Source organism: Cryptotermes secundus, unplaced genomic scaffold (assembly GCF_002891405.2).
Source record: "Cryptotermes secundus unplaced genomic scaffold, Csec_1.0 scaffold143, whole genome shotgun sequence".
Classification (NCBI taxonomy): domain Eukaryota; kingdom Metazoa; phylum Arthropoda; class Insecta; order Blattodea; family Kalotermitidae; genus Cryptotermes; species Cryptotermes secundus.
This window is the reverse complement of record NW_019741301.1, coordinates 390,277-398,027: the sequence shown is the minus strand read 5'-3', so window position 1 is coordinate 398,027 and position 7,751 is coordinate 390,277. Positions and strand designations below refer to the sequence as shown.

The following is a 7,751-nucleotide window of genomic DNA, read 5'->3' as shown; positions in this document are numbered from 1 at the left end:
CCGCCCGGGCGACTGCGGCTTGTCGGAGAAGTTAGTGCCAATTTTAGCGGATAGAGGGTGTTTTTTTTTTTTTTTGTATTTTGTTGCTAGAAGTTCATCAGCTGCTACTGTACGTAGTTTGCAGGGACGCTGACGTATTCGGAGCCAGGAACGTTCTCCTCAATCATTTTTATAATATGGTATAATTGCTACTATTATTTGAGTGAACATAAACTAGAATTAAACTGAATTATTATTATTTTCTAAATATCTATACCTTACATTTCTCAATTGTTAATAGCAACCTAGATTTGTGATAATGAAATTATTAGTGTTATTATTATTATTTTGTTTGTTTACTTGTCTGCATTAATGTGTTTTTCCTCCAGTGCTTGCCTGTAATTTGTCTTTGACTTTATGTTGTGTTTATTCATAATGTAATTACCTTTATCTACACTGTGCTCTGCCTGTAACTGGCCTTGAGGCCGCAAAAGTCACTGAATGGAAGTAGGAATACTCTACACAGAATTGCACAGAAGGTTTAGCGACGGTCTGGGCGGCCGGATTTCAATTCCCGGCAGCGATGAAGATAAAATAAGGAACAAAGTACAGTTCAGGACATGAATCTACGAGCTTGTCCTTGTTTCAGTAATTTTCGGTGTGAAGGTGAGAGGAGATAGGAAACAGGTTCTCTACTATCCAACCTGCGAGTTGCTATCAAAGTAGATCATTCACTGTAGCTTTGCGCCATGCACTGGATTGCTCAGATGTTTTTAGGTAAGGTAATTTTACAGCTAAAATGTATAAATTTGTTCATGTGCTTAATTAATTAAGAACCACGCCATTAAGATGTATGGGCGAGTGGAGGTTGTGGAGTAGAGTTGTGTAGAGCGGATGTGCTTGCGTGTGAGGCCGACGTGGTATTATGTGACTTCCGTGAATGGTTACCGAGAGTGTTATAGCATGTTGTGTACGGCCACGCCAGAGAAGCTTCAGTACGTCTGTTCACCAGTCAAGTCCTACACAAACGTGTCTGGTGCCTATTCTAATTCAGATCGTTCGAAATGTCTGCTCCTTTGTCTTGGAACTCGACTGGTGACAGCATATCCTTTTCAAGGCTACTGGTACAACCTGCAGGGCCCGCCTTACTAAATTTGGTTTCTGTAGAAAGGGGCAAGAAATAAAGAACTTTTCCGAAGAAGTAGGGTCGTGAGGCAAGTTTGCGTAGTTTTTAAGATTTATTATTACATGGAGAAAGTTAGATGCCGGCAAATTTATCTCGAGTGTCAACAAGTATATTTCTTTTTTCGGAAACCTAATCAGGAATTTAACGGTTTATGTTGTCTGTCTTGTATTCATGTTTCTGTGTATAATCTTTCGATGTTTACATAAGGTACTAATGGTTAGGTCTGCCCTAGGAGGTACGAATGTGGTTATATTGCCGACATTATAATAAGTTTCAAAAGCTATGGTATAAAATTCTGTCGGTCACGGTAGCCGAGTGGTCTAAGGCATGAACTGTCTTCCTTCGCTCGGAAGCCTGGATCGTGGGTTCGAGTCCCACACAAGGCATGGATGTTTGGTATGTGTATGTGTTTATTCTGTGATTGTGTTGTCCTGTGCTTAAGTAGAGGCCTTGCTCTGGACTGATCACCCGTTCAGGAAGTCCTACCGTCTGTAAAATGATCATGAAACTGAAAAAAAGACCGGAATGATGTGGCTCAGGATAAGGGACCAGTTTCGGCCTGTTGTATGCACGGTGATGAGCATTCGGGTTCCACAAAATGTTGGAAAATTCTTGAGAAACTGAATAACTGGTGGCTTTTCAAGAAGGACTCACTTCCAAGGAGTTAATTTATTAGTTATTTAATTATATTTTGGTTTCCTGAGTTATAAAAATCAGAATGGCTTCCCACAGCGGCCGCCTGGGTTCGTTACGGTGGGCAAATTAACTTTGGGGCAGGGTTCTTCCGAGTACGTCATTCTGTGCCAGATGTTCCAGTTTCATTATCTATCATTCGTGGCTGTTAAAATGGACCATTAACAGCCTACGTTTTAAGAGACCCAATTACACAACGCTTTTGCTTGCTCCTGGTCTAGAAAACCGAAATTAACAGCCGTGGAGACGACACCCTCTAGCCGCTAAAGTTGGTACTAACTTCGCCGACAAGCGGCGGTCGCTCGGTCGGAGTTTGTTTTGTTTTCTTGCTTGCTCATATCTTCGACCATGAAAATGGAGGCGGCGTTTCTCCCCGAAATTTCAATTAACGTCTACCGAATTACGTGGCGTCACATTTCAGAAGATAATAGTTCGCTTGCGGACTAAAGCCACGGAGTTTGTTTGATACTCTTAGTAGTCCTTGCTGTGAAAACCACAAATCCTAATTACAAGTTGTTACCAAATATTCTGCGTAAATTTTGAAATGATTTCTCGCGATTCCCGATAAATTACTTACAGAAATACAGATATAATATGACTCCAACCTCGAATACATTATCGATACAATCTATCATATCTTCAGTGACTGGTACTTAAATATCGTATATAAATATGTATACATATATTTTTGTCACATTTGATTCCTAGACAAGCATAGAACTAATCTTGAAGGCTGTGAGGAATGCGGGAAGTCGCAACCATTGAAGTCGCTGCAGCAGCATGAATCAGCAACTACTACCAGAGCCAAAACATTCAGTACATACTATATAGTGACTGCAAGCTCCATGCCTTCGTCAGGCTTAATAATATTGCACTCAGCGTCAGTTTGACTTCTGAACTGTAGAGATACAAACACAACTGCTTTAGTTCGGTTCAGCTGAACACTACACAAGTACGCTAGTGGCCAATATGTTCTGAACTGACGCTGTACAAAGTAGGTACATCTCTTTCCATTCCTTAATCCCCTCATACCGCTTCAACAACCGCAAAAGGTGAAACATTACAGTCTCTGCCAGTACTTTCTTTTTTAATTCGCTTAGAAGGGGATGGAGTCCAACTGGATCCACTCGGCACGGCGGCCACTGATTGGCATATTGTAGCCTGCCTCGTGTGATTATGATGATGGAGAATTTGGTGGAATGAAGATTGGCAGGGGAAACCGAAGTACTCGGAGAAAACCCGCCCCAGAGCCACTTTGTCCACCACAAATCCCACTTGACCAGACCCCGGAGTCGAACCCGGGCCGCCACGGTGGGAAGCCAGCGACTAACCACTTGAGCTGTGGCTCCGCCCTCTGTCAGTACTTACTCTTATATTTGGCCTTCATAGGCCTGATCATTGTAGGACAGGTATTTGCATAGGTGTAATTGGAAAAAATTATAATAGGAGTTAGCATAGATCAGTTGGTATAGCGAAGGGCTACGTGCTGGACGGCCGGGGTTCGATTCCCGGTATGGGCAAGAAATTTTTCTCTTATTTACAACGTCCAGACCGGTCCTGGGGCCGGGACAGTTTTACCTGTTTACCTTATATTTTATAATGTGGTTTGCGTGTAAATACATAATATTCTGACGCATATGTCCATTGCTAGGCAACGACTCGGTAAGTACATTCATGAAGCGAACACTGTCAACAATAGGACATCTGTTGCTAGGTAACGGACCAATAGTCACGCATTTTTGACAACAGAAGACCGTGTTTTCCGTGGGATCAGTGCTGAGGAGTTATAAGAGGGCATAGTCAATCGCATATCCCTCCCCACCACGTGTGGAGGCGGGGTCGAATACCTCCACCGTGGACCTGCGAGTCGTAAGAGGAGACGAAAAGGGAAGTCTCAGTTCTGAGACAGTAAAATATGGTCACGAATCCCAAGGGACTCGGATCCTAGAAAGACTGCGCTGGCAAGGGCCAGCAGCATATACAAAAGACAGACCCGTCCTCTCGTCAGAGAGAGCGGCCCACAAAAACAAGACCGTAACTGTCAAACAGTAATAAATATCTGGTCATGAGCCCCAGATGGGGCTAGAAACCAAGACTTACTGACTGACTGGCCGTCAGTCGCAAGGTGACTTTGACTTTTAGTTCAGATCAGAATTGAATAAGTACCAAGGAGTGCAACGGAGTAAAAATGAGTTCAATTTGAAGTCAGAATATTTCCCGTGGAGTGTCCGGTCGAAAGACGACAGCGTGTCAGATAGTGGTTTGTGAACTCTTGTAACCAGTTGTAAAAGGTCAAATAAATTTGATCATCAAGTCACACAAACCCCGGATACGTGACAATAAAATACGTGACCCCTCACGGTGTGAAATGGACAGCCCTCGTGCACACTGAAATTAAGGAGCTTTGCTGTCCTGTGGGAAGATCTGTAGGGTCCGTTATTGCTTGTATTGTTGTAATTTCAGACCTGCAGCTGTAAAACGTGTGGACATGATATACAGCTAACCCTTGTCTGTCACATCACAGACTGCGTGTCCTCAGTCCTTTCGAAAAAGGGTCTAATCTGTTAGGAGGCTACTTAGCTCTACCTGAAATTTTACCCAGATCAGTAAATACAAACGGGGCTGGAGCAGCTAAGTTGGTATAGTGACTGGCTACGAGCTGGACAACCAAGGGGTCGGGGTTCTAGGTCAGATTGGGGCAAGAATTTTCACTTCTCCATGTCGTCCAGACCGGCTCTGGGGCCCACCCAGCCTTCTATCCAATGGGTACCTGGGGCTCTTTCCCCGGGGGTAAAACGGCCGAGGCGTGAAGCTGACCACTTACCTCCAGCTAGTGCCGAAGTCAAGAAAACGTGGGACTATGCATTCACTCCCCCGTAAGCTTTCATGGCATATTGCTTAATTAGTTAAGCACAGGAACAAATTTACCTTTACCGATAAATATAAAATCGACAAATAAGTCATACAGGAAATGCGACTTGACAGTAAACTGTGTCGGGAACATATTCAGGGTACTTCATAATCAGATAGTGACGTATTTATTCACATCATTATTAGAGAGTTATGAGATTTATTTTCAACATAAGACGGGACCCAAAATCTCCATACCAAGATCTCGGTGAACACAGAGGAATTTCATTCCGTAAGGTTGCCTACTCTAGAATGTTTATACATCTAGAAGTAAAAAAGTTAAATTTGTCCCTGTGCTTAATTAATTACACACCAAGCCATGAAGACGTATGGGGGAGTGGAGTTATACCTCGGCACTAGTGAGAGGAGAGTGGTCAGTTTCACGCCCCGGCTGCTCTACCCCCGAAGAAAGACCCTCGGTATCTATTGAATAGGAGACTGCGTAAGCCCAAAACCGGTCTGAATGCCATGAAGAGATGAATCTCGAAAGGGCAAAATATTTCTCTTCTCCACAGCGTCCAAATCGACCCTGGAGCCTATCCAATGGGAATCGGCGACTAGGGTTTTATCCAGAGTGTGAAGCTGACCAGTCACCTCCATCTAGCGCCAAGGTTGAGAATAGTGGAGCTATACCTCCATTTCCCTGTACGTCTCCATGGCGCGATGCTTAATTAAGCACAGGGAAAAGGTAAAGTTGTGCCGGTCAGGGTAGCCGAGCGGTCTAAGGCATGCACTGTCTTCGCTCGCTCGGAAGCCGGGATCGTGGGTTCGAATCCCACTCGGGGCACGGATGTTTGTGTGCTTTTTTTTTCTGTGTTTGTCTACAGATAGGAGCCTTGCGACGAGCTGATCACTCGCCCAAGGAGTCCTACCGAATGTGTAAGATATATAGATAACGGATAAGTTCATGGAGGTAGGCCTAGGCCCACTGGGGCTGTAGTGCCAAGGAAAAAAAAAAAGGTAAAGTTGTCCCTGTGCTCGACGAATTAAGCACTACGGCATGAAGGCGTATGGGAGAGTGAATGTATAGATCCACATTTTCTTGACCTCAGCACTAGTTGGAGGTGATTCGTCAGCTTCATGCCCCGGTCGCTTTACCCCAGGGAAAGGGTCCCCGGTACCCATTGGCTAGAAGATTGGGTGGACTCCATAGTCTATCTGGACGATTTGGAGAAGAGAAAATTCTTGACCCTATCGGGGTTCGAACTCCGATCCCTCAGTCATCCAGCCCACAGCCAGTAGCTATACCGACTGAGCTATCCTTACTCTTAACTCATAGCATACATGAGGATTGTAATAATTACTATTGAGGCCCCAGAAGTCACTGAGCGGAAGTAGGAGTACTCTACACAGAATTGCACAGGTTTAGCGACGAGCTGGGCGGCCGGAGTTCAATTCCCGGCAGGAGCAAGAAATGTATTCATTCTCCATAGCGTCCAGTCCGGCGCCAGGGCCCATCCTTCCATCTCCCCTGGGATAAAGCCGCCGGAGCAAGAATCTAACCACTCACTTCTATCTAATGCCCACGTTAATAATAGTCGAAAGTGAAACCACCGCTAAACAAGGCACACAAATAAACAGCGATGTATGCAAAAGATAGAATTGGCCCTTTGCTAAAATAATTAAGCACCACGCCCTACATTCGTAGGGGTGACAAGAGCCCAGTGGCCGCGCAGCCTGAGGCATGAACTCTCTTCGCTCCCTCGAACTCTGGGTTCGTGGGTTCGAATCCCACTCAAGGTATATATGTCTGTGTGCGTTTATTCTGCGTTTGTGTTGCCCTGTGTGTAGGTAGCGGCCTTGCGGCTGGCTGATCCCCCTTCCAAAGAGTCCTACTGACTGTGTATAAGAAACTAATTCCGTAGTTTTAGTGCGCAAGCGAACTATACCGACCAAGCTACCGCCGTTTGTCGACGAAGTTATTGCCAACTTTAGCGGAGAGAGAGTGTCGCGTGGTCAGCGCATCAGATCCCCACGGCCGTTAATCTTGGTTTTCTAGACCGGAGCCGCTATTTCCTTGAAATAGCTCCTCAGTTATTCTCACGAAGCTGAGTGGACGCCGTTCCAGACCCACTACTTCTCAGAAAACCTGGTAGCGCCAGGAATCGAGCCCGGGACCTCTGGATCTGAAGCCAGGAACTCTGACCATTACACCACAGAAGCCGTGCACTGACTGTGTATAGAGTTAAGAAACCGAAAGAATCGGCCCAACAAAGGGCTGTAGGTGGATAATGAACACTTGGATTGCATAGTCGGGCGATTTCTTGACAAGCTCAGTGATTGTTAGCCCCTTAGGTATGACTCCGTTTCAAGGAGGCAGTCTCTTGTGTCGTTTTAATGTTATTTATTCAGAGTGTTGAATATAAATTCTGTGTTGATACATTTGAAGTCTTTCGGAACGGCGGTAGTTCTCAATTCTGCCTTCGGCACAGTAGTTTAATGGTTGTCTAGGATTACAAAAGAGCCCATCCTTAACAAATACAATATCTCTTATGTTGGCACAGCCTATCTTTTGACGGCAAACAACCTTGAAACTGTTGACCACTTTACCAAACCCTTCACATGTCTTTCATAATTGGTTCATTGTGGAACTGCTTAGAATATCTTTGGTTCCAAATTTGTACTGTGCTTTGATGAGAAGCCAAAAACATGTACAAATGTAACGTGACACCTTTTTTATCTCCAGAGAGAGGTGTACATACTAATGGTGGATTCCTTTAAGGATTGTTTAACGATGCTTTCAATGGCTATACATTATAAGAACCGGAAAAGCTTAGTCGGTGTAGCGACAGCTGCGGGCTGGGCGACCAGGATTAGATCCAGGACAGGGGCAAGAAATTTCTCTCTTCTCCACAGCTTTAAGACCGGTTCTGGGGCCCACTCAGCCTCCTATTGAGGGGGTATCGGGGGTTCTTTCCCCTGGGACAAAGCGGCCGAGGACTGAAGCTGACCCATCACCTCCATCTAGTGTCGAGGTCAGGAA

The 7,751-nt window shown here is 45.0% G+C and overlaps 1 protein-coding gene across 1 annotated transcript in view; it reads left to right on the top strand.

Annotated features, from left to right (window-relative positions):
• LOC111872694 (noggin-1) overlaps positions 1–7,751 on the top strand; it is a 94,543-nt gene that overhangs the window by 1,598 nt on the left and 85,194 nt on the right. The gene's annotated exons all lie outside the window — the stretch shown is intronic.